Source organism: Aulonocara stuartgranti, assembly GCF_965226115.1.
Source record: "Aulonocara stuartgranti genome assembly, chromosome: 12".
Classification (NCBI taxonomy): Eukaryota; Metazoa; Chordata; class Actinopteri; order Cichliformes; family Cichlidae; genus Aulonocara; species Aulonocara stuartgranti.
Window position 1 is genome coordinate 4582142 of NC_138948.1, and position 27979 is coordinate 4610120.

Sequence of the window (27979 nt, forward strand, 5' to 3'; positions counted from 1 at the left end):
TTTTTAACCCATTGTGAAGATTTCTTATGGTTATGGTTAGTGTTAGGGCTAGGGTTAGGGTTTGTATTAGTCACAAGCAGTGTTGGTCAAGTTACTTGAAAAAAGTAATCAGTAATTAATTACTGATTACTTCCCCCCAAAAGTAATCCTGTTACTTTACTGATTACTTATTTACTTCGTTACTTTTTAAAAACACGATTTACAACCTGAATAGGTGATAAAGCAATAGATCTTTCAGCCCAATTCTACTTTTTCTACATAATCCATCATACAAAATGTAATCAAATGGAAAGGTCCCTTTTTAAAACTTGTTTTATTCGTTTTAATCTTTTAACTTTATGCATCAAGCAAAAATTTAATTATATGCAACATTCTCTGACTGGAAGAAATTTGTTTAATATTTAAACCTATTTTCTGCACATTCCAGCACATAATTTTTTTTGTGTGTGTTTACACTCACTCTTTCAAATAGATGCAAGTAAAACACAGCAGAAAATAAATAAAATCAAAGACTAGCAGTCCTTTTGCTCTATTTTCACCTGTAAAGCAGGAGTAGGGTAGGCGGAGGTTTACCCTGGTGCAGGTGTGCCGCGGCGGTCAGTGGAAGAATCCACGAGTTTCTCTGTGAATTTCCCATTATGTCGTGGCACCTTGCTTGGAAGTAAGGGGTTTTTTTTTCGCTGTAAAAAGAAGTTTTCTTCCCACGCACAACGGACACTAATGTTTTTGTCACTTTTTATGGAATCAAACTTAAAGTAAGGTCAGTACTTCCACGCTTTAAACAATGTCACATTTGCTTATGTCACTGTCATGAGACATTCTCCCAAACAAATCACGGTTTTAGTTACGCAGTAACGCAGCGTTCCTACGGGAAAAGTAACGGTAATCTAATTGCCGTTTTTGCAATTGTAATCCCTTACAAGTAACGCGTTACTTCCCATCTCTGGTCACAAGTCACTGTCAAATTATAATATGGGTAAGACGGTTTCTCAGAGCACCGGCCCAACAACCAGGAGTTCTAACGTCCATTAGCATTTAGCATTTAGCTAGCTCTACAAAAAAGGAGCAAGAGGAGCACAAAGGGAATAACGTTTTAAATGGCAGGAAATTTCAAATACTACGTTTCTATCAGCTCAACAAACATCCGCACACACAAACTCTTTGTGTGCAGTTTGTCAGACAATGTGTTGCTAGCTAAAGGTCCAGTTGCTGTTTTTCACAGGGAGAGAAAAGACAGCTAAGTTCACTCCGAGATGTAGAAAGATGGGACAGGAGAGGAGAGGAAGAGGAGAGGTTATGTTTAAAGGTAAGTACTGCTCATTGATATTTGATAAATTGGAAATTTAAAGCTTACATGTAAGTCCTCGTGTTTTTAAATTAGATATTGGGTCTGTACATGTGACGATGTGGTTTTTCGTATTGTGAAACCTGCTGTAAATCAAACTGAGGTTGACTAACTGTTGTTAAAGATTTCATGAAAATACTCTGCAGGTTAGTGCAGGATGAACACATTAGTTTGCTGTACAGTGATGGATTGTGATGAATAGGCAGTACTCTGCTGGTGTAGAGGATGGAACTCAGGCAGGACAACTCATAAAACGTCTACAATGTAGGCAACAGAAAACAGAGGGGCTCAAGCTGCCAAGGAAATATTCCCCACACCATTACATCACCTCCAGCCTTTTACCATTGATACAAAGCAGAATGGAAACCTATTTACATGTCATTTACACTGAATTCTGACCCAACCAGAGGAATGTCACAGCAGATATAAACTTGTCAGACCAAACAATGTTTTTGCAATCTTCTATTATCCACTTTTGGTGAGGCTGTGTGAATTGTGGTTTTCTGCTACTGTATCCCATCTGCTTCCATTTGTTTCATGTGTTTTGTGTTCAGAGATGTTCTTCAGCATGCCTGGTCATAATAAGTCGTTATTTGAGTTGCTGTTGTTCTCGTTGTTCTTATCTGCTGGAAGCAGGGAGGCCAATCTCATCTGACCTTTGCCACTAACAAGGCATTTTCACCCAGAGAACTTCCACCCACTATTTTCTCTTTTTTTTGACCAATCTCTGTAAAACATTTTCTGGTTGTTGGTTGTTGAAAAGTTCAAGTAATCCAATCAGCAATGCATGAAAAACTCAGACCAGGCCAACTAGCATCAACAAAAATGTCCCAATCACTTAAATCACCTTCTGAGGCGTGATATGAAATACAAACCATGTCTACATGCCTAAATTCATTGAGTTGCTGCCATATGATTGACTAGTTAAATATTTGCGTTATTACTGAAAAAATCTGCTATATTTTATTGTTATTGTCGTATATAATCTAAACCTCTTTTTAAATCCTCTTCACCATATCTCTGTAATATGCCTCATTTAGTCGGGTTATTATAATTTATGTTAAATCAACTTGTTCTGGTTTTTTTTTTTTTATATCGGAAGATTCCAGGGATGCTGCTGTTATCAAAGATTGTTTATGGAAAAGTGCTTGACTTATTGTCCAATTTCACACAAAAAAATAGCAGGTAATGGTTCATGAATGCTCTTTTTATTTAAATAAATGTCAGGCCTAATGAAGGATGAAACGAAATATTTTCTCAGACTTTTCCCTGGAGACTTTAAAAGTGCTCGAAGGACTCCTGAGTCCCTGATGCTCACTTTGGAAACCACTTTCTCGCTGCTTCATGCTGAGATGAATGTGATGGCGAACAGACTGTGAAAATGACTCTTTCTGATGTCTGGTGGTTTTTCCTTGTTAATAATAACAAAAGCATGACTTTTCCAAAGTGCTGATAAAGTGCTGGAGTTTAAAGCAGCGTGGTTACATTAGAGAGAACACGCACAATTTTAAACAACCTCTGCGAGAGTGACAGATGACTTCACATGTTGTCAGGATTCGATGGCTACCGCTTCAAAATTTCCATACATGCATGTGAAACATGTTTTTCCTTGTTAATTGGCATCCTCGAAGTTTTACTGGCTCTCCCTCTGTTGCATCATAAAGTAAGGAAGCCCTTTAACAATAGTTTAGCTTTCTAAAAAGCTGTCAGTAAAATGCCCACGCTTTACATGACCGGTGATGCAGATTTTATGGTGCGTTATGCATGGAAAAGCTGCTGTGAACTTGAAAGAGGAATGCTAGAGTATGAGTGAAAAAATAGGAGTAGGCACTATTCTTGTCTCCACAGGGTTAAAATGCCACCAATAAGCCTGGAGGGACAATAATAGCAGGCAATTACTGCTAGCCAGCGCCCCATGCCTCCCACGTCTGAGCACAGCAACATGGACATCCTTTATCTTGTCCACTGGAAATAGCTTGGTGCTTGCCGTGTCTCCTGCTCAATGTTAGGCCCCAGCAGACCCTTGAGTCTCAGCCAACGACAGCTTTGGAAAGTAAACACAGTCTTGCAGCTCCCTTCCCGCCACCTCATACCTACCCTCCCTGGCACAGAGGGCGAGCAGTCATTAATCTAGAACGTAAACAGAGCTACAACAATGCTAAACAATCCCCTGTCCTCCTCCTCGTCTACACCTCTTATCCCTTCCCTTTTCACCCGTCCACCCACCCGTCTCTTCTGGATTTTCCCAAGGCAAGCTGTTGAAGGCAGAACATAAATTGTTTAGAACTTTATTTCTGCTCTAACAGCAAGAGACTAATAGCACGTACTAAGATTGAAATATCTTTAATGACATTTTGATAATAAATAAAATTAACACATTAAGCCATTAAACATGGAGGAGGATGAGACAACAATCTGAGGGAGAATACACAGACTGCTGTGTGGGTGAGCACAACAAGCGGAAATGTCATCAAAGTGCAATGCAATGCTGGCAGTGGTGGTGCCATTTTTTTCATGCATCAGCTGGCTATAATGTCCTGAATGAGAACGTTTAGTATGAACAACCAGATTTTTGGCCACATGCTTCCAGCTCTTTGCAATGTCATCCCCTAAATAAAGTTGAAGAGTTACTGTTTAGAACCAATAGAGGGGATCCTGCACACTTGGCAGAGCTGACTGAGCATAGCGGGAGCTCTGGAGCAGTGCAACACTGCCCAATGTGATGCCTTTGAAGAAGAGAGGAAACTTAAACCTGTTTTTTTTTTTGTTGCTTTTATGGGCCGAGTGGCACCAATTCTTGATCATACCTTTGGCAACCCAAAGATATAAACAGAAGGGGTTTTGTGTGCTGTGTCCTTTGTGGAGATCTGAAATTGATATTTCTCCTATAAGTAAATGAGTTAAGAACACATCTTCTCGCACTCATGAGTCATACATTCCCACACTAACCCTTTTAACCTGAAAAATGCATCCTGTGGTCTGCTAGCATGTAGACGCATGCAGTATGAATTAGACATGGACATGTTGTGCAAAACCATACTGGGGTGGCTGCAGAGGCTTGAAGCAGTGCTCCTCCCACTACTTGAGTTTCTTCTTGGCCATAATTTGATAGTTTGTTGAAAGAAAATGGGCCGGGACCAGCCACTCATCATCAAGTTTTATTTCTCACCCATCAGCCCCCTCCTTCTCAACGACCAGCTCTCTGTTGCGAGGAATGTCCTTGTTCTTTGTGCCGTCTGTCTTTTGGCTCAGGTCTGTGTTGGCAGATGTCCAGGGCTGCCGAGCTTCTCTGTTAGTTCAGACAATGCAGAAAAAATGATAGATGATAGGCAGCGTACTGATACAAATCATCATCTTCATCAACAGGCGCTCTGAGCCTGTTTTGTCATGTCAGAAAATCGATTTACTTTTTCCTATTTTATTTATTTATTTATTTATTACAGCTCTGGTGGGGTATTAAAACATATTTTATTCAAAGAGGAGCACAAGCTTTATCTCAGCAGTGACAGAAGGTGGTTATTTTGCCCTGAATTATTTCACTCAGGCAGAGCTTTTGCAAATGAGTCGGGTGTTTCTCAGAACAAGGGCAACAAACCAGATCAATTCTGTTGCCGCCACATCTTTGGCTTCCTGCAATGGTCCAGACAGATCGGCAGAATTACAATTTATTTACAAGTGTCAAAAGACCCTTAAAAATATTGGCAAAACAGAGACTGCAGTGGAGAATTTGTCATGATATAGAGTTGTGTCAGGTGCTGTGTGATGCTAATACTTATACTTGATGCTGCAAACACATTTCAGTGTTTTTTACACATCCAGCAGATATAAAGCAGCATTACCCCTCACTCATAATCCTGTTTGTGGTGCCAAAAACTGTAGTACCTCTAATGACCACTTGGGGCTCCAGGCATGAGTCAGCCCCTGCAGACTCCCATATTAAAATGTCCAACAAGAGAGGAAATAAATGTGTTTACAGCCTGGTATAAAATGTTATAGTCTCTATAGCTAATTTGTGACAACTGCACACTAAATGAACTTTTACATAACCCACCTATATAAATTGTATTAGCGTTTAAAGATGTGCATCACTAACGTCTCAGTCACATAGACTTGGAAGCTGATTGGTGATCGCCTGGAAAGTACTAATTGATGATGAATATTCCCTGACTGGTTTGTGAGTGGTTGCAGGATTGCTTTGGTTGCCAGCAGATTGCTGCAGTCGCCCATAGTTTGCCTGGCTGCCTATTTTTCTGCAGACACTTGCCAGCTATGTTTTAAGTGGTTCTGAAAGTGTGAAAAGTGCAATGCAAAAGTGTTATGCCTTATTGATGTAACTAACATGATTCAAAAGGCATAACTTCTAATTTGAAGGCGCTTGGTGGTTGCTTAGCTAGTGTTGCAGTGAAGTTGGTGTCTTCCATGGAAGCTACAGGAATTCATAACAATCTTCAAATGACTAAACCACTCACAAGGAAGTTGTTGGCAATGCACCCCCTTTGTCACTGATTTCACTTAGCAACCTCCAACAGCCTCCAGCAATCACTTGCCAAGTGGTTGGGGAATACACATTTTTCCACAGAGATTTGAGGTTTCTAGGGGGTCATCAAACAGGGTTGTGTGACTGATGCCTTATGGCGTGGCCAAAACATTCTAAAGAGGAGATACTGCACTAAGAATTCATGAACTCAAATCTGTGTTTGTGTAACTGTGTCAATACTTCAAAATCACAGTCCACTTCGGCAGGATACATCTGTTTTTTTCAGTCTGTGGTAGCTGCCTGATAACAGAAAGCCCAGATTTACTCTCTCTGCACTGAACTTTAGATGTTTTTGGTCTCGAGACAGAAAGAGCTGACTCCACTGTGTTCACCAGCTCATCAAACTGTGTTTGGCTGTTGCTTGGTACTGAACAGCTAGTGGACGGTGTCAGAAAATTAGAGCTTTGGGAATGAACCAAAAGTTTTAGACGAGGCAGCTTAACAATGAGTTGAAACTCTACAAAACCGGGAATGCTAATTTACCTCCTTCACTCCAACTCTAATCATGAAAGTTTAAAAAGCCAGTCATCTGGTCTCTAAACAGCATAGGTCATGTACTAAGAGCCAATTAAGCCTGCACCTTCAGATATTTCTTAGCAGGAAAGCTGCTCAGCAAACAGCTACTTTGGCTCTCAGTGCTGCAATTAGTGTTCAGAGTGCTGCAGCAAAGCAGCACTGACATAATGTCAGGTGTTGAAGCTGCCGCGCAACATCTGGACCTGTGAGCCGCTGAAGCTACTCCACTGTAATTTGTAAAGGAATGGCAGTAAAAAAACCACAAGCCCGGAATAATGAGGAAAGGTTGGGCTTCTTGTTATCTGTCATTAGTTGACTGAGCCATTCATCTCTCTGGCATGCAAGGGTGAGGAATACAGGTCGGCAGTACCCCAGAGAGCTCAGGAGATGACTTCTGTAACAGTGGTTGGAAAGAGCTACCTCTGTTGAAGGAAGTAGGAGCATATTTAGAGGTGCAGGGGGGAATGGTGGTGTTCCAAGGGCAAGTAGGCCACAGAGACTTGAAACAGTGAGTTTGATGTGTGGTTAGAAGAGCAGCAGTCAGTGTTTGAGAGATATTGATCCAGCTGATAATTGTCTGTGTGAAAGGGCTTTTACAGGCTGCTTCAGGTATTAATGAAGAGCCTGCAGACATCTAGCACCGGTGTCCTCATGTTGACTTTGGTTGCTGCCTATGAATAGGAGAAATAAGAGCTTCTCACGGAGATCATTATATCTAAAGCAGTGGATGAAAAAAGCCACTTACATGGCTTCGTTTCTGTCAGCAACAGCCTATTCTGAGCCTTCACTTGAATACATCAGTCTTCACTCCACAGCGCTGCAGAGAGACGTTTGAAACTTTGAAGTAATTTTGTAGAGCTGCTGAAGAGCTTGTTAGTTCTGAAGTGATGTTTTACATGAATTTAAAGGCTGGGCATGAATTCAGTCTAGTTTTGAAGAGTGTACATGTTGCCTCTGACCTTTTTAAAAAAAAAAAAAAAAAAATTTTTTTTAGTTGAGTTAACTTTCACAGTACACATAGGAAACTACTAGAAGTGCAGATTACAAATTTAGACCATTTTGCTGAAAAACAGAAACTGGGAAAACATGGATTCATTATGGATCCTACTTATCCCAAACAATAGTTGAACATGCTGGATGCATTTCCAAAGTTGATCAAATTAAATCAAATTAAATGGGATATTTTATCAGATTAAAGAAAAAAAAATACAACAACCCCCCCAAGCACATCTGTTTTAAAAGCTACCCCCCAGTGGGCTCAGTGGGCAGTAATTGTTTGTGGTTGCTTCATTATTGCTGAATGCAAATAAGAGGAGTGTTCTCACTCTTAACAAGGTTAGAGGGGGGGGGGTGATCAAGTCTGTTCTTCGGCATATTCATTTTCTCTTTGGTTTCAATTTTCACTTGTGGTTTGATCAGGCTTTTGGACACATCTGCATATTCTGCAAGTCTTGGAAAATTGAAGTGTTTTGCTTAAAATCAAGCACAAAGTGACAAAAACTGCAGTTCCTCTAGTGACCACTGGAGGCTGGCTCTAAAACCAAGCCAGTCCCCATAGACCTCATAACACCGTGTTAGAATGTTTAACTTTACAGCAGAAATAATTGTGTTTACATCCTGGTACAAAGACCACTTGGAGAGATCGGTGGATGCTGACAGGCGTCTTGTTACCTTTATAATTTGAGTCATTGGCACCAACCTTAGTGAATTCACCAAGCGAACAAATGAGTGTGTGTGAGGTTTTTCCATGTCGAACCACATTTAGGAGCAATAACTTGAAATAATCATTTTCAGTGTGACTTTATCAGAGTTGTAGGCTTTCATTTGTTCACAGCTGTCTTAAGAATCCAACATATAATTTCAGTGAGGTTGGGCGTGTGGACTTTGCAACACCTGGATTTTATTTTTATTTTTTTTAGCCATTTTGTTGCTTTGCTTGGGATCATTGTCCTGTTGTATGACTCCAGGTTGGCCAAAGCTTTAGCCTTGGCCTCATGTTTGTCTCTAGAATCCTTTTCTATACAGAGCAGCTCATGGTTGACTCAGTGGCTGCAAAAAAAAAATCATAACTCATTACCCCTCCACCATCATGCAAACAGTTGGGTATGAATTATTTGTGTTGATATACTTCAGCCTGTTCTCACTCCCGAGGCATAATATAGTGACGATTTGTCAAGTCTCAAGGCATTCCTGAGGAAGGCGAAAGGCGACCTTCCGCGTTCTTATGCTACGCACTGGGTTATGGATGAAATCCAGTAGAATGACGCTCCTGCGGTAATACACGTTCCAGCCATGTATTCCAGCCCTAACCCTAACCATAACCTTATCCCTAACCTTAACTGGCACTTTAATGACATTAGATAGTGTTTTCCAAAGCGATTTAAGTTAAACGAACGTGCATGTGTAGATTCATTCCAGACGGTTCTCATATTTCTCCATTTTTCCGATCTCGTAATATAGGGACGTGTTGGGTGCCCGGAAGTCTACTGATGATTTGTCACCTAGCGTAACGCTTTGGGAGTAAGAACGTGTTGTATACTTTTGTGCATTATGGGCATTGTTCCAGAAGTCTTGTCATTTGTTCAGATACGACTTTGCAAACCTAAGCTGTGCTGCCACATTCTTTTTAAAGAAAAGAGGCTTTCTCTGGGTAATCCCCCAGAGGCATAAGTGTTCTATCTTGTTGTATTGTCATGAACTTTAACCTTTAACCCTTAAGATGCTAACTGAGGCCTGTAGAGTCTGAGATGTAGCTTTTGGCTTTTTTGGCTGCTTTAAAGTTTGTCTTGACCTTGAGGTCCCTTTTGCTGGGACATTGACTCTTGGGAAGATGCTCAAGACAAGCAAACTGCCAAAACTTCAGCTTATATAGAGGTACTCAATAGACGTTCATTTTTCAAATGACTGTAGCAATCCACCATCTGCACTAATGACGTGGCTTCTGGCTCCAAAAACAAGATGACGAAAGCCACAATGTGAAAGCGGGACTTTGCTTACGCATGGCTCATGTCACAGTTAACGAATCAAAAGCACGTCGGTCAGGCTTTTAAGTTTAAAGATGATTCTCCAGTGACAGTTTTATTACTGAACCGCACGACAGCCTCAGAGCGTCTAAACATGATTTGAATACGTACATGGGGACTTGATTTCTCAATAGAAGGAAGAGTTCAATATCAGTGCAATTTCAACAGTTATATCAAACCAATGAAAACGGTCTCTCTCTCTGGTGTATCATGCTTCTTGCTTTGGCTTTTCATATCTTTTTATGCCATAACACTTTTTATGAGTCTCAAATGGATAGTTAAAGAGAAACAACTCTGCTCTGTATCTCCATCTCAAGAGTTTATCATTACAAGAGTTATTATCAGCGGCATTCAACCTTTTAATGCCACAAATGCAGCTAGCTAATATTATTCTTGTTTTTATTTCTCCAGAGTGACTTTCGGAAACATTTTCAAATATTATGTTCCTAAAATGTAGCAAAAATTATGTGAAGAACAGTTTCTTTTAGTATAATTTCACCCATCACCCTCTTGGCCTCCATCCATCCATCCATCCATCCATCTTCATCCGCTTTATCTGGGTCCGGGTCGCGGGGGCAGCAGCCTAAGCAAAGAGGCCCAGACCTCCCTCTCCCCAGCCACCTCCTCCAGCTTATCCGGGGGAACACCAAGGCGTTCCCAGACCAGCCGAGAGATACAATCTCTCCAGCATGTCCTGGGTCTGCCCCGGGGCCTCCTCCTGGTGGGACATGCCTGGAACACCAACCCCAGGAGGCGCCCAGGAGGCATCCTTGTCAGATGCCCAAACCACCTCAGCTGGCTCCTTTCGATGTGGAGCAGCAGCTGCTCTACTCTGAGCCCCTCCCGGATGGCCGAACTTCTCACCCTATCTCTAAGGGAGAGGCCAGCCACCCTTCAGAGGAAGCTCATTTCCGCCGCTGGTATCCGCGATCTCGTTCTTTCGGTCACTACCCACAGCTCGTGACCATAGGTGAGGGTAGGGACGTAGATCGACCGGTAAATTGAGAGCTTCGCTTCACCACGACGGACCGGTGCAGCGTCCGCATCACTGCAGCCGCCGCACCAATCCGTCTGTCGATCTCCGGCTCCCTTCTCCCATCACTCGCAAACAAGACCCTGAGGTACTTGAACTCCTCCACTTGGGGCAGGAACTCATCCCCGACCCGGAGTGGGCACTCCACCCTTTTCCGGCTGAGAATCTTGGCCTCTTGAGAATGAATTATTATAAACTGACTGTTTTTACCTGTTATTTTGGGTTTTTCTCCCTGAGTGCTCAATTGTCAGTTTTACATTCTTTGTAACTTCCTGTCAGATCACTTTTTTTCTTTTCAACCATGTCATACTTTTTGCAAAGCAAGTTGAAGCTCCGCCCCGTTGGAGTTCCACCCAAATAAGGTTTATCCTCATTAATAGTGGAGTACTTGCACAAGGCTTTTAAAACCACAGATGCTCTGAGTTGGGATAAGTGCACAAGTCTAGCATAAGCATGAAAATTAGAGAGGCAAATATCATTATTCATTATCGCGCGAACAGGTGTGAAATGTGTGTGTTTAGTTAGTTTGTTTGCTTGTTTTAATCAATTTTAAATCATGCTTTTTATTTGTTTTTGTTTCTAATGTTTCTGTAAAGCACTTTGAATCACCTTGTTGTTGAATTGTGCTATACAAATAAATTTGCCTTGCCTTGCCTATCCTTGCCATTAGTATAACTCATACAAGGAATTGGCTTATAGCTTATATCAACAGATTTTTCTCACAGACGGCTGGGCTGAGGAGGACTTGCCTCTCTGTTCTTTTGGCACGTTTCAGCTGTGCACCACAGCTTCAAGCCTGAGGTTTTTAAACATCCACCTCGCATTAAGAAACTGCCCTCTCTGACCTCTGGGAAGGCCAGCGTTGACACAGTTATGCTCACACAAAAGACCAGCTGAATGGAACAGGTGAAAATGGGGCAGCTTTGGGTTTTATTGAGTGCACAGAGAGAGGAAGGGGAGGCCACTTGTTGTTTTCCTTTCACAGCGCTTGGTTCTCGTCACAGAGCAGTAGTGCTTTAACTGTCAGATTAGGATTTCCAACCGCAGGCCCAAAGCTTCTTATGGGAGTAAAGTGTGGTGGTTTGTCACGTATTCTGGTCATACTAATGGTGAATTAGGATCATTAGTGAGGCATCAGAGGGTTAAAGGTTAGGGGGGAGACTGGTTTTAGCTGGAGATGGTACAGACTTAACTGTTATGGCAGTCTCTCTCTGTAGAAGCAAATTTGGGTTACAAAAAAAGGCTGTTAATATTGCACATCTTTCATATTGTCAGCAGAACCTTGTACGTGTATCCCAAGGTGCCACGGTAAAAGAAAATGATTTTTTTGACAGAACAGTTTAAGTCTGGAGAACCCATGGGGTCAAATTCTGGGCTTTTGAAGGCAAATGTTCAATGTTTGAATGCATTAATTTCCCTCTGGGAGCTTGTGCAGAGCAGTATATTGGCATAGCTGTAAATATATATATTGTTAAAATTGTGCACTTTTGGATGCACAGCTGAGAAGAGGTACAGTTCACTCCTGTTTCTATGTGGTGCTGTTCCCAAATCTGCTCTGCATTCTGCATCTGTCCCATGCTTGTTGACTTCACCATCAGTTCATCTGATTTAGCTTAATAAAGTATTGATCAGGTATTGGTGCATGCCAGCAGCACATATCAAAGCTGACATAAAGAATCAGTTATTCATCCTAGTTTGGATCGTTCAGCAGCTCCCAGAGTGGCTCGACATTATTTCTATTATGATATATTGAAAGACATAAATCTGTAAAGTTGTTTTTTTTAGTGTGCAAATGGATTGTGTGTGTGTGTGTGTGTGTGTGTGTGTGTGTGTGTGTTTGTTATGTGAGAAATTGATCCAAATGGAAGTATATAAAATGAATATCAGACGATTTCATACAGAAGCTGAAACTTTTATCCGAGGCTGTATTTAGATCATAGAGGTCTGCAGTGGCTTCATACAGCAGATGACCTGCACAGCCTGGGTGTTCAGTTCCCACGTGAACAGTGAAGAGTTGTCTTCTATGGCTTAATTACAAGAGTGGGGGTTGTTTTGGCAGGAACAAATGTGGTCTTTCTTTGGGTCTCATTTTCAGAGAGCTGTTGTCATTTTTTTTTAAACCTAAACTTAATAAAATCTAAACTGCATCCAACAGCATAACTTAAAAACATCTCACTGAAAATAGTACAAACATGTATTTATGCTTAACTAAGGTAGAAAGGTCGTGTGCCAAAAATGAGATACAATAAGAGTGAAAAAAGTGATATCTTGTTGCTTCTTCTTCTTTCAGCTGCTTCCTTTAGGGGTCCCCACAGTGACTCATTTGCCTCCATCTCACCCTGTCCTCAGCATCCTCTTCTGTCACGCCAGCCCTTGCGTGTCCTCCTCCACCACGTCCATGAGCCTTCTCTATGGGCTTCCTCTTTTCTTCTTGTCTGGAAGCTCCATATTCAACATCCTTGTGCAGTACCAGAGTTCCTCCCTTGGGACCCTGTCATATGCTTTCTCTTGATCTACAAAGACATAACTCCTTCTGACCTTCTCTATACTTCTCCATCAGTACTCTCAAATCGAGCATTGCACCTGTATTGCTCCTTCTTGGCAAGAAGCCGTACAGCTGCTCAATGATCACCACCTTTCTTGTTAACCTTGCTTCAACAACTCTTTCACATAGCTTCATGTTATGGCTCATCAGCTTTATTTCCTCCCTAGTTGCCACAGTTCCGTGCGTCACCCTTGTTTTTGAAAGTGGGCACCAGTACACTTATTCTCCATTCACCAGTTTTACTTAACACTCTCCAAGATTGTGTTAAGTTAAATAAAGGATGTCAAACATGAGGCCCGGCTGTGCAGAATTGGCCCAGCAAAGACTCAAATCAAGCCCCACTAGTTTTGGACTTTTTACTGCATATTTGTTGTTTGTTTGTTTTTTCAATTAATACATGGTTTAAAAAAAGAAAAGACAATTTTCTGTGAATTAACTAATTTACCATCTACTATAGATATTTTGGGGATTTGTTTTTTTATTTTTACAATGGATACATGATTAACAAAGAAAACATTTTTTAAAAACCTTTAAGTTTAGTAATTACTGGACAGTTTCCAGAACTTTCTCTGTAATTTTAAACATGTATTTCTTGCAATTTAAGCACAAAGGGCTGTGACAAGCTTCTTTAATATACTACAGAAGCGTTTCTGTATTTTGTAGAAAAATCTGAGATGCTGAAATTACACTGCCTTTTCTTATATTAAGACAGATTAAGGAGAGTTTCTATTGTGTTTACTGGATACACTGGACAAATGAGGGGTGCACAACCACAAGTATCGCCCCCTGGTGACCTTTAAAAGGAATGCAGGATTAAGGCACTTTGCCTTTTTCTGATCTGGAAGCTGGATCCATTGTTTATACCGTCTATGACTGATATGCAAGCAGCAACAACAACATGCCACTTGAAGCCCCCGGAGAAAGCTTTGAGTTAGTGCGATAGATTCAGAGATCAAACACCAACTTTCTGCATTTGTTTGCCTTCTCACATTTTCTTGGTTTGCAGATGAGTGGCAGTGACACTCATGGGTAACACTAGCAGTGATTTAACATGACATTAGAAATAAATAGAGATGCAGTTCTGTCCTACTATTAAATTCACTTTGATCTGTCTGAAGCATAATTATTTCAGTGAAGACACCTGATAACAGCCATTCAATGGGCTGATAACATTTTGTGTGAGATATTTTAAAAACACAAGGAATGAAACGTCTGCTTTTTGTGTTTCTTGCATCTTTCCTAGTTCCAGAAACTGGGTGTTGGAAACTTTATTCATGATCTGTTTGTATTAAGAGAACAATAAGCACTGCTACGTGTAATTCTCCGGCTTCAAAGGAGATCTTCGTAGCTGTCCATTATCAGCTGAAATGGAAATCTTCGCTCGTACAATTAGAGTCACCCTGACCACGAATCTCTGTCAGTGAAATGCTTCAAATGTAAATGCAAAAGATGAAGAAAAGGCTTCATCTCTGGAGCTGTGCAGTATATGGAAATACATGACTCTGATTATGAATTATTCATGTTTCTCTACAAACTGAGAACTTTAAAAAACTGACTTAGTGCTGGGATTTATTTCTCTTTAGTGACATTATATACCACTTTGATTCAGTCTCTTGCAGTCTTTAATTTCAGCTGCAGAACGCTTTTAAAACTTCAGTCTCGTCATAGTATTCTTTAAAAGATCAATCAGTCCTCTTCTTAAATCTCCGTTGCCTGCTAAATTAGTTTTCACTTGTGTGGCCACAATGAAGACATGTACTTTGTGATGACTAATTCTCTAGAGGTGCTTTCCATTCAGCTTTTAATTACACAGTACCTGTTCCAAGCCCTGTGCTCCCAGGGGAATCAAAGCACTGGAGGGCAGGAAGTTTTTAAGGTGTAGACTGGCTTCTGATGAGTCAGTCATGACCCCAAGGCTTCCACTTCTCTTGTAAATTAGCCTTAAGAGGCTTGAGCGGCCAGAAGCTCCCTGCCCTGCAGCATTTGGCGTCAATGGGACATTAATGAGCACCAAGGTGCCCTAGGGCTCAACCTCACACAAAAGACTCGACACTAATAAGGACCAAAAAACAGTCTTTATATTTGTGGGTTGTTGTTGTTGTTTTTTTTTTTTTTCAGCAGGACTGAGTAAGTGGGTTCCCTGTTGCATTAAAGCACAGCAGTGTGACAGTGGAACAAAATATTTTAAGCAAAGGTCATGCAGTCTGATTTTAGCCTGAGGAACTCAGGAAGAAAACAGAAGAATGAAGGATGAGTGGAAGTAAAGAAAGACAGAAAAACATCTGACTGAATTTAGCCAATGGCTTCTGTCTTTGACTTGATACTTCAAGTATCATTAGTAGTAGTAGTAGTAGTAAGGGAAAAACAAGGGACTGTGCAGGGTTAGAGTGCAGGATGGACCATGGGGGGAAGATACTTTATGATTTGTTGAGTCCGCAGCCTCAGCTCCACTGCGCTGCATCACATGAAAAATTAATTATAAAATATATTAAACTCCCAAACTCAAATTTAAATACCCTTTGACCCCTGACGTCCTACTCTCGAGTATTTGATTGTCATAAAAACTGCATGCAGCCATACACGGTATGAACTGAAGTAGGGGTGGGCGGTATAAACGGTATACGGTAGAAGCTATATAGATTTGGCCAATGGTAGAGATTTTGACTATACCGCTCTACCGCGATAGCGCATGTTGATGGCGTCATCAAGCTGCGCCTGTATTGGTCGAAAGCATCGCAGTGGCTGCAAACAACATCATCTGCAAATTATGCCGGGCGACAGTAAAAGCAAAGAGATGAAGCACTTTTGGAATATGGGGAAAGCCAAAAACTGCGATTCCTCCACTTCCGTACCATTGATTCATTAATGCTGAATTCTCTCGCAGCTGCTCTATTCCCATGTTGTTGCAGTATATTAATCACTAACCTCGTATTGTGGATGGATTATCTCAGTTGTTCTCCTGACTGAAGTTTGGTCCGTTTATAGGATCCTGCCATGCGATTACATTTGTCCCTGACCACCAGGAACCCTCACGTTAACTTTTATAGAGTGGAAAAAAGTTAGCGTTCATCCTTCAGCTTCACTGTGCTAATGTTATGCTAACGTCGCTGTTTTGCTAGCGATCACATAGCACACCATTATATACCAGCTAGTCTAACCCTACAAAACGTCACAGGTATTTAGTTTTCTGTCTTCATTTATGTTGGAAGTGATAGCAGAGCTGTACGTTTACAGTTTTTCAGAAATCTCTCAGTCAGAACATGCTATATCATGTTTAGGTGGAAACTAGCGAGCTAACTTCCGCTAACTTCCTGCTAACTTCCAACTCCATTAAATTTAATAGATTCTGTTTTCATGGATGCCTGGATGTTAAACTTAATTGTTACACCTGGTAAAGCAGCAACGCTGATCATTTTATTAAAGGTGAAAGAATTGAGACAGTTTTTAACTCTGTGATTCTGCAGTGTTCGTTTGACTTTGGGACCTGAAGCAGAGGGAGTTTTGGATTATTCCGCGACGCTCCTGACTACGGCAGCCGTAATGCTCCAGCAATCCATCAAACGGTGCGCCTTCATAGCTCTCTAAAGTCGTACTAAAACATTTTTGACAGATTTCTGTGCGTCGCGTAACACATAAAATCGGTTTGAGGTGAGTAAGCACAACCAGAATTCATACATAGGGCACACTGTCGATTTTTGAGAAAATTAAAGGATTTTAAGTGTGCCTTATAGTGTGTAAAATAGGTTATACAGAAGAAAAGAATATATGCGATATATATCGTTACCGCACATGCTTGAAATTATACCGTGATATGGATTTTAGGCCATATCGCCCAGCCCTAAACTGAAGTTTAATATTAAGACTGGAAGCAGGGGATGCTGTTTAACTTACATAAAACTCTCTAATTAAGGGAACGGACATTCAAAATTCACAGGGAATTATTTGACATCTCTGGAATGAATCGGTATGGTTTTTGTAGACTAGCTTTATTGTACAATAGCATATGTTTTATTGCAATAACTACAGCACCAATCCAGCTTATAGGTAGATTACTGTTAACTTCTGGTGGAGGTTGTGCTAGTGTACTAACAGGTGCTGGGGAAATAAAAGAAGAAATATATTTTTCAAAACAAATAATCTTAACATAATTTCATGGCTCTTTGTAATGTCTTTAAATAGGGGAGCATTCCTTTCTATTATCATTAATTAAATATAGAGAAAAAGGTTATGTGTCCTCCAGCAGTTTCCTCCTGGGTGTATGGACAATCTCCAGCTCCTCTCCTGTCTGTGCTTCTGTGCAAATTAAACACCACCCAATGTGTAAATTAGTGTTTGGTGTTGGCAGACAAGTATTTCACACAAGCTTCATGAGACTAAATTCAAGGCTGTTGCGCCTTTCTGTTAATACCAAGTTGAACTATCCATGCTTCTCTCTAGCTTCATACATAAAGGAATTCGTTAAAATGTTGTGAAACAAACCATTTATTATTTCTGTACCTTTAGTTATTCTGTGTTTTCTCTCACAGAGTTTAAAATTGGAAAAATAATACAAATATCATAAGGTGAAAAATGTAAAAGAAGTCAATAAATAGAAAGTTGTGAAGCTAACAGGTCAAATTTGAATAGTTGTAGCTAGCTTGGAATTTTCATTTTTTCAGGTTGGCTGAGGAGAGAAGGATAAATAGCAGAAAAGAAAAGAAGACCACTAAACCCCACTGGGGTAGTGGGGTTTTCTAAATTGGTGTGAGGTGGTTGTCTGTCTCTCTGTTAACCTGGTGTCACATTGACAGCCTGTCCAGGGTGTACCTCGCCTCTCGCCCTATCGTAGCTGGGATAGGTTGCGGCCCCCTGTGACCTTATAAGCATAAGTGGAAGAGAAAGGATGGCTAAATGGATTGAAGGAAAGAAAAGAAAGGGAAGGAAGAAAGGAGGGAAAGCTAACAAGCTGTGAGCCTGAACTATAGCACTTCACTGGTTTTGCTCTCTCTTCTTACCCAAGCCCCATGCAGGGAGGGGAGGATTTAGGAAGTCAACCAGACCCGAGCCCCAACAGGAGACCTGGATAGCAGCACTGGGAGGGCGGGGGATTGGAGGGGCATTGTTGTTGGGCTTCAACTGTATTTTATGTGTGTCTAAAAGCAAGTGAATGAGGCAGGAGGAGCTTTTCTTCCTATGCTGTGCTCTTGTGAAGGCTGGGATGACAGTAGGCGAGAGGGGGAGATGCTGCCAGACGAAAAGACCCCACACATCCATTTTATCCTTATCAGACACGACTCTGCTCCTCTTCCATCTGTTACCTGAGATTGCCTTTTTGTAATGATGCTCTTTTTCTTGTCGATGCGTTTATGTCTAAAAAAAAGGCACAAAAGCAGAGAGTTGTGGTGTAATTTGTGTTGTGACAATGGTGGAAGACGGACTCAGATCCTCTGAGCACTTAGTCATGCTTTCATTCAAGGTGTGAGTTCAATAGAAGAAGCTTTTTTTTGTTCCAACAGGTATGTTAAAAGAACCAATTATAAAAACACAGCTCCAAACAGCCACAAGAAGGCAAGTTTGGTAAGATACAGTCGCCATAGCAACTCGAACTTGTCAACTGCATGGCTGCAAGGACTGCTGGGAAATAAAAACATGTTTTTGCTTTTTGCAGCATCATCTAGTGTTAAAATGACAATTTCAAGAAGGTCAAGTGTCGAGTCGGATCACGTACCTCCATTCTTCAGCCTGCTATTTTGAGAGTGCTCGCATCATCAAGTATGGCTACATGAAGCGCACCACCCAGATGGTGTGCTTTTAACAGTCAGAAAGTTGAGGGCAGAATGTACCAACCAATTTACGGCCGAGAGGAGGATATGTTGTCAGTGCTGATAATGATGATGGTGCCAGTCATAGATATGTCCCTGAAAGGGGCAGATTTTTTCCGGGTACTGAATGTGTGACTCGTTATGAGCCATTTGGTCCCTGTGCAGTTGTAGTGAAAGCTTCAGTCAGAGCCTTTTACACTGGGTGGGTGTTGGACTGTGCCATGGCCCCCTTTGTCAGTGATTCTGCTCATAACTTTTATGGACAGAATTTCTAGGTGCAGGCAAGAGATCATCTGTACTTGTTGTGGGATGGCTGTAGCTCAGGAGGTAGAGCAGGTCATCAGCTACTTGGAAGGCATGTAGTTCAATCACTGGCTGCTCCAATTTGCATCCCCTTGGGCAAGATACTAACTCCAATTTGTTCCCTCTGATGCATCTATTGAGATATCAGTGCGTGTGAGACATGTTAGACAGAAAGCACTTAAGCATACAAAAGTGCTTGTGTTAATGGGTGAATGAGGGATGATGTATAAAGTGCTTTGAGTGCTTGGGTAGAGTAGAAAACTGTTATATAAAGAACCAGTCCATTTACCATTTGAGATGTTTTGGGCATGTCCCACCTGATGGAGGCCCCGTGCAGACCCAGGACACATTACAGAGACTATATCTCTCCTTCTTTTATTTCTCTCCAAAAGAAATAAAAGACAAAGATAGGAAGATGAAGATGAAATAAATAACAATAAATACATTTTTGGAAGGAAGGAGAAGAAGACTTGTTTTCAAAGAGAGTAAAGACGTGAACAAAAAGAGACAAAACAAAAGGAAAGTAAGGGCAAGAAAAAGAAAAGAACCATGAAAATGGTGAAAGCCCTTAAGTGAAGGGGGATTCACTGAAGAAAAGTACCTGTAAAGAGGAGTACACTGTGATAAGGAGAGTAAATGACGAACAAACATCTGTAGAGTAGATAAAATATTTACATCTGACGGAAGGAGGACTTTTGCTGAAGCATGCGCGCAGTGTGTTTTTGTTTACACTGTGCACTGTCCTTGGCTTTGAAACCACTCCTATATATATTTAAGAGCACAGCCCTGCGGAGGATTTTTGTCTTTGCGTCTCTCCAGTGCGACCGTGTCTCTGCGGGCTGACAAGGACTCACAGCTAAAACTGTCAGAGCTCCTGAATAAGTCGAGGGTGACCTTCACAAACTACGTCAGACTAGAACAATGGTGCTCCGTTAGAGCTGTACATCAACAGTGTGTTAGCGAGGACAGGGGTGCACTGACAGTGAAAGTCAGAGGAGGGAAATGGACATTTTATCTGAGGTTCTGATGTCCAGATGGATCCACTGCAGCACCACAGATACAGCTTTAAAGCACAGAAGTCAGAAAGGGCCTGCAGGAAAATGAACTGCAGTGATTCTTAATGGCAACTTGAAATAGAGTTGATTCAGAGTTAAAGGAGGCACACAGTCATCGCTCTGTGAAGCCTTAAATTTCAATCCGTTATGTCTACAGATTCAGATTATATTTTAACATAAGACCCTAAATCTGCAAATATCTTTCCTTCTTTCACTCCCTGCTTCATTTTTTTCTTTTCCCTTTTATAACAGTTCTTTATTTCGACACAGCCTGTTTTCCTTTTTTCTGTCTGTTCCTGTCTTCTTTCCTTTTATTTAAAGTCTGCTCCATCATTCATGTTTTATTCCTTTCATTTCCTGTTCTGCTTTTGTTCTTTGCGTATGTCTTCTGTTTCCTCATTCTTCCTTCCCCCAATCTTTACCCATTTATTTGTTCTTTCCTTTGTTTGTTCTTCACTAAAGTAGAATTTTCATTGGCATTTATATTTTCTCATATTTTTAAATGATTAAATACGAATGAAAAGCCTCGGTTTGTGTTTGCTCAGTCGTATATGTACATTAGAGTATTTGAGGCACAGCTGAGCTTCGCAAGCTTCCAGCAGATCCCTAAGTAGCTTTAAGAGTCTCAGAATGCATTAATCTATGAAAACAAAAAGTCTGGTGTCAAGGTGTAAGATTTTAAGATTTGTTTTCTAAAATTGCAGTGTACGTCATTCAATAATTGGTAACATCTCTTTTTCAATTTAAAAAAAGCATTACCTTTTACATTATCGCTGAATAGTTGGTACAACTAGGGATGCTTGGAGCTGATGTGCTGTGCAAATGCAAAGTGCATTGGTGACAAAGCATTTTTACATGAGACAAGTGTTGCAAGGGATAAAAGCATGCTTTACAAAGTTGCTGGCATTGCCAAAATTTGCATACAGTTGTAGAAGATGGCTTACATTAGTGAGTTTCCATTAGCTCCATACTCTTTTGTTTTAATGTTTGACAACCAAATAGAGCTGGGCGATAGAACGATAACGATATGTATCGCGATATAACTTTTTCTCGATAGAAAAATTAAACTATCGCGATAGACCTCGCCGCTCTTGTCCTCTTAAAAAAAAAAAAAGAAAAGAAAAGAACAGCCAATCCAAATTACGTAGCGCAGAGCCGAACCAATCACAGCCGCAGCGTCACGTCACGTGACTTGTTACGTACAGCACAAGTGCCAAGCCGCACATGTGTATTTGTTTGGGAAGCAGCCAGCCACCGTACCGCCCGGGTAATGGAGGAAATGAGTGTGCCGACTAGAAAAATCAACCGAGCGTGACCGAAGGTTACCGAAGAGAAAACAGATGATGGTTCCAATGCCGGAGAGATTGTCGAACAGAAGAGCCATAGAAGTTCCGTAGTGTGAAGGTATTTCGGCTATTTCAAGTCTGACAAAAAACAGAGTAGCGTGCACTGTAAATTGTGCCGAAAGCAAGTCTGGAAATACAATAAACTGGTGCATGCGCTACGTCCACACGTACCCGGGTATTTTTGAAAACGCAGATTTTTCTATGCGTTTGCACCTTTCGTCCACACGTAAACGGCGTTTTCAGTCACTGAAAACGGAGATTTTTAAAAACTCCGGCCAGGGTGGATATTTTTGAAAACTCCGTTTTTGCATTTACGCGTGGACTAGAAAAACGGAGAAAACGCAGCGTCAAAGGTGTGCGCATTTCCTTCATTTCTCCCTTTATGTGTGGACGGGATTATTTTTTAAAACGAAAACGGAAAATCTCCGTTTTCAAAAATACCCGTGTACGTGTGGACGTAGCCTCAGTCTCTGACTGGAAGCGCTAATTCGTCATTCGGCTTTTGCCAGACTAAAGTAACTGTTAAAACTGTTCGAAAAGCTCAGCTATACAACAAGGAGAGATTGAGAATTTCCTTTTAGCTCTCAGTTTATTTGATATTGATAAAAGTTAGTCAGTTTTGTCTGTTCTTCTGTAACACAAACTAAGATTTATTTTTAGAATTAATATTTTGTTTCTAAGTGGAATTGACAATTTAGTCTGTTTCGTTTGTTCTATTTTGAAACTTAAACGCTTTAGTGGCTGCCTTTTGTGTAGTTTGCAATATTTGCCTTTATTTATCTGAAAAAGTCTCATGTTCCTTAAGTACATCTACCCTTATTATGGGAAATAAATATTTAAATAAAAACAAGCTGCTGATTATTTCACATTTTACTTGTGAGCAACGGCACATTTAAATCTTACAAATATAGGTATTTGGCTTATATCATGATAGATATTGTTATTGCCTGAAATGAAAAAAACATATCGTGATATGAAAAAATCTTATATCGTCCAGCTCTACAACCAAACCATAAAAATCAAAGTACATGTCTATTTCAAAATTCCCTGGTAGTATAAAACAGATTTTTCTTCTCTTAGGTTGTATGAACCTCGAGACTCTCATTAGGAAAGTTATCGGTGTGTGTCGTTAACACCGATTCTTTTCGGGATGACAGTAATGTGATCGAGTTCGGCTCTGATCCAAGCACCAGCTGCTCTTCTGTCCAAAGAATCAGCAACATCAGGCCCGGCACAGTCGAAGATGACACTCGTTCGTTTCACCTTGTTTTCATTGCTCAGCTGGAGGACAAAAGGATGTTTATGGATGAGCTCCATCAAAAAAAGAGAAAAAAAAACCCCTTGACTGTTGTAGTGCACAGAGCATGAATGTGGTCTTTGTGCTGTGGGAGTCTTCCCAGCGCTTCCAAAGAGACCAGACAGCTTCCAAAAACATGCCTTTGTCCGGCCTCATTTGTTCCCCAGTTGGCTTCAGAGTGACTCTGCAGACCCTGCAAGAGGTTTACAGTGTCTGGTCTGCTTGTGGAAATCAACCAGAATCTTCGTTAAAGTGAGATACAGCCTCTGTATCAAACCCCAACACCATTACACACCTTCCCAATTTCTGCCTGCATACACACACATACACAGCAGCATAATGGAATTCAAGGGTGGCTGATCCCAAGGCTCCGGCTTTGTAAGGAGGCTTTGAACTTGAACTGCTCGACAGCAGGAATTCACTTTGTTTACACCCACAGCACAACGTCGACTTTGGAGTCCATTCACCCCCACCCACCCTCATCCGTCCCGGGAGGGACGGCGAGAGGAAGCAAGCAGAGGAAGGGATTTGTGCAAACTCGGTCCCGTCTAAGCGGATATCAATGACCCGGCTTTGATTTTGGTTCATCGCGTAATGCTTCTGCTGAAGGTTATGACTGTAGGTTTTGACACAAAATTCATTTAGTCAGAGCAAGCAGGAGGTCTAATTGGGAGCTAAAATCTGAAATCATGTCATTACCTTGCACAGTTGCTACATAATTACTGGCCGAGCTGCAGTCTTGTTCTTTGTTAATTAGGTTTTGTGCTCGGGGTGTTTGTTGCTTTAATGTAAAATCCTTCATATACATAATGGAAAGGTGCTGCTATACAACATGACTATTTGAAATGTTTATGTTTATAATTTTTAACAGTGGTAGTAGTAGCCATAAATTAAGGATGCGAGTTATATTTTTTGTGTGCGTTATTTGGCTGTGTTATAAATACCCATGAAAATCTCCAAACAGCTCTAGTTTGATCTAATTGTTTGCCAATTATTTTCTCAGTCAAAATGTTTCAAGCTTGTTTTTACATTATTATTAAATTAAATCCACAGTTAAATGGGTGAGATGTAATGACCAGTGCACAGGGAAGTTTTTAAAAAAGCGAGCTGTAAGGATGTTTTGCACATTGTTGGATTGAGATGTGGAGACTGTGGAGGCCATATGTGTACAGTGAACTCATAAGAAATCAGTTAGAGATGATCTGAGCTTTAGGACACTGTATGTTATTCTCCTGGAAGCAGCCATGAGAAAACGGGTACGGTGTGGGCATAAACGAATGAACATGGTCCGCAACAACATTTTCTGTTTCTCTGACCATTCCTTGTAAACTATAGAGATGTGAATGAAAACTTCATTAGATCATCGGATCATCATTAGATCGTTTTACCAACAACCGTGCCACATATAATATTTGAACTTCAGCAGGTCATCTTGAGCATGTCTACTTGACTTAAGGCAATGAGTTGTTGTTATATGATTGGCTAATTATTTGACCATTAATAAATACAAACTAGGGGGTCAAAATCTCTGATGAACTAAAATGTATTGGCACTTTTGTCAACAAATTAAAAACAAACTAATTTGGAGAGACGAATCAGAGCAAAATATGTTGTGCAGAAAGGTGGGACGATCAGATGTGATGTCCTTGTGCAGTTGGGTTAGACTGTCAAAGGTGCTGCAGCGGCAGACCTTATATTTCTTTTAACAGACCCAAATGCAGACACTCGAGACAGGGGCAGGGTTTAAACAAAAAGCGAATGGTTTGTTAAGCGGGAAAAAATAACACACACAAGTAAGATAATGCAAAACTTAACTAGGGCTACACTGGGAAAAACTATATACTAAATTCAAGGGACAAAGAACATTGAAAGAATATGATGAAAACCTAAACACAGGATTACCAGAATATGGAAACCAGGGAGCATGTAAGCTAGGGACGTGAATACAACAGACAGCCTGACAACGAATGACATAGGCTGTATCCCAATTCAGGGTCTGCAGCCTTAAAGTACGCATTTCAAGGCTGATTACGTCACAGCGGCGCGCCGAAGGCTGTCCCAATTCAAAGGCTGCTCGAAATGCGGCCCTGAAATGCGTCCTTCATTTCCCTGAATTTTAAGGCTGTGGCAGTGTAGACTTCGTGGCCCAACATATCCCAGAATGCATAGCGCTGCGGTGGGTGTGGATAATTTTGCCGAAAAAAACGGTGGATGAGGGGCGGCCGAAGAGTAAACTTTAAGTACTGAATATTATGTCACTTATTTATGTGCAAATGTTTAATAACGAAGAACATTAAAACATTACTGTTGGCCACATGTCTGCAAAGTTATGTGACATTAGTGACGTTTGTACTAACTTGGTTTTAAAGCCTTTACTTTAAAATATACGCCGTTCAATAGCTGAGCTTAATCTTACAGAGAATGATCAAAGCTCATGTAGAAACAAGCAAATGAACAGAAGATTTTCTCCTTCATTTCTGTCAAACAAAGCTGTATGACACTTTTCCAGCTGTTAGTATCATGGTTGCTAGGCAACCTGGGCAGCGCAACGGAGGCCAGACCGTCCCATTTCACAAGCCTCGCACTTCCGGCCTTAGCGGTCTTCGAGTACGCGGCCCTTGAGGATCGTTGAGGCTGCGTACTTTAAGGCTGCAGACCCTGAATTGGGATACAGCCATAGAGTGGAGACGAGGGGAGTGGCAACACCTGGGGAACACAGCTGAACCAAATGAACACAGGGGAAGGAAAACTGAACACACCTGAACATGGACCCGAGGCTGTCAAAATAAAACAGGAAACACCGTGAGATGTGGACTTGCACATGAACTTGACACAGGACGAAAGGCAGACGAGAGAGCGTACATGAAAGCACAACACAACAACGACGCGACACGGAAGACATGGTAGAATCAGAAAATGACACAGGGATAAGAAAATAAGGACTAAGAGTATTATTAACTAAACATGAAAACCAAGGACTAAACTAAATGAAAAAACGTAACATTTTTCAAAGAAATCAGGAAAACCTCACAATGAACCATGACACAGACGGGCACATTTCATTTGCAACTGGGAAGAAGGTACAACGATCTCCAACACTTCCTGTTTTTCATGAAAACGCTTTGGAAGAAGAGAGTAGACATGTGGACACCTATATGGAAAAAAGACACTTTGTAAACCATGTGTAACCAACAACATTTTTACACTTTATAAGTTAGTCAACTGAATCAACATTAGAATTAGTCTATGATAATCTTATGATATTTAGTTGACGAAAACGAAAAGATTTAGAGGCATAAATTATGACTAAAAGGACGTTTTAGTAAAAGACTATGACTAAAACTAAATCAAAATTTTGAAGCGTTCAGTGTATGTGGAAGTAATCCCTGTGAGCCAAATACTAAGGGTTCAGACTGTTCAGCATTCAGTTTTTGAAATGTTTCTGCTCTTCATCATAGTCTAGATGATATTACTGAGAGTTGGTATCTCCAACATGGTCATCTCAACACAACTGTGGCAGTGACAAATAGAGAAGCTGCTCCAAGGCTGAGGTCAAATATGGAATAGTTTGAACTGTGTGTCATGCAGAGCTACACTAGTGGAGTCCAAGAATGAGCATAGAGGACTGGAAAGCCATCTTCTTTCAGTCTTTTTATTTTACACCTGTACTTCTCACACACAGCAGGTCGCAGTAATGAGCCGGGCTGTTGTCCAGCAACTGTCAGCCGTACACCTTGGTTTGTTTTTGTATTTCATGGCGCTGTGAAAGAGCTGTTTGGCCTTCACAGGCTCAAGCCTCTCACATACTAAATATCATCTTTGAACCCTCACCTTGTGCCTAGAGGGCTTACACTTGACTATAATTACTTCCCAAACACGATCGTAAATCCGTGGTTCCCCACCCTCCCTCTCCCTGCGGTCGACAGTTCAGCTTCTGGTGAAGCTTTGCCCTTCGCTGATGAAACGAAGGCTGCTGCGACATGTTGCTGCTTTGCAGGGATGCCCTGAGTTTGTCCTGAGCATTGCCAGATGGAGGAGATTTTTAACCTTTGTTTCACAGATTTGCAGAGCACAGGAGCCCTGCTTTACTTTGACACTTGTAGTCAGTTACAGTCATGCCTGGCAGCTAGAGGCCAAATGCCACCTGGAACAGTGGGAGGTTTTTTCTCCAGGGATGGCCGTGAGTGCAAAAATGTGCAGAGTAAAAAAAGATGAAAATACCTGAGGCTGTTTTGGCAGAATAGCTCTTGTAGTTGTCATCATTTTTGTTGGAGGGGTCAAACTGTAAGGGCCCATGCACCGGGGCGGTATTCCCCCACAGGTCCAACTTCTATTTGAAGCGTATTTGTTCATGTGTAAACAAGCAGAAAAAGTGAACCCACAACTAAATAGAAAGCTACTTTCTGCTGCTCCTAGGGCAGCTCTGCTTGTTTGATTTGGCAGATTTTAACAATGGATAAACTTCCCAATGCAAAACCAAAGGGATCTGTGTCCTCTCCTGGGACTGAACTGGGCAGCTTTTGCTTGTTAGGAAAGTGTAAACTACACCCAAGTAAATTATGAGTTTTTAGTGGCTCCATAGTGTGGTGGTTTACACATTTACCTAACAAGTCAAAGAACCCTAGCTCAGTCCTAAGGAAACACAGGGGTTGTCAGGAAAAGCATATGGCATAAAAATCTGTGAGATCAGTTACGTGGAGCTACTCAATTCAATTTTATTTATACAGTCGCCTCAAGGCGCTTTACTCCCTCGTGAATATGGGAGTCGCTCAAAGTAGCCTCACTATTCTCCCTGCAAATCTTTTAACCCTCTCAGGCTCAAATTAAACTTTTTGTTGCTAATGCACAACCAAGTCCTGCAGTGGTACTCCTGAGTAACAAAAACTCATAAAATATGTATGTGGGGTAATCAGATTGTTAGTTTTTAACTGTTGCAAATCGGCAACGCCTGCCTCGAGAAGGTTAATGTAAAGTTATGTTGTGAGAAACTGACTTTTACACCCTGCTGCCTCTCCAGTGAGCCTCTCCTCCCACGGATGGAGTCCAACTCCATTGCTCCGGACTGCAGCTGAGTCCTTATTTCTGCAGCCTGAAGAACAGAACAGCGATTGCTGTGGCCTCACTGGAGAGGCAACTTCATGACACTGAGGTTCAACTTTCTTTTTAACATAAAATACT

At 41.2% G+C, this 27979-nt stretch overlaps 1 protein-coding gene and 1 long non-coding RNA gene across 4 annotated transcripts in view; both read left to right on the forward strand.

The window, feature by feature from the left end:
• fras1 (Fraser extracellular matrix complex subunit 1) overlaps positions 1–27979 on the forward strand; it is a 299701-nt gene that overhangs the window by 29652 nt on the left and 242070 nt on the right. The window lies entirely within an intron of this gene.
• LOC309719387 lies at positions 525–27897 on the forward strand. 3 transcript variants are annotated; one of them, XR_014280233.1, is made up of 3 exons: positions 525–760; positions 1223–1306; positions 27819–27897. It is a non-coding gene; the product is annotated as an uncharacterized lncRNA (long non-coding RNA). The 3 variants fall into 3 exon arrangements; XR_014280234.1 differs by lacking the exon at positions 27819–27897 and adding an exon at positions 22585–22974; XR_014280235.1 differs by lacking the exon at positions 27819–27897 and adding an exon at positions 16464–16555.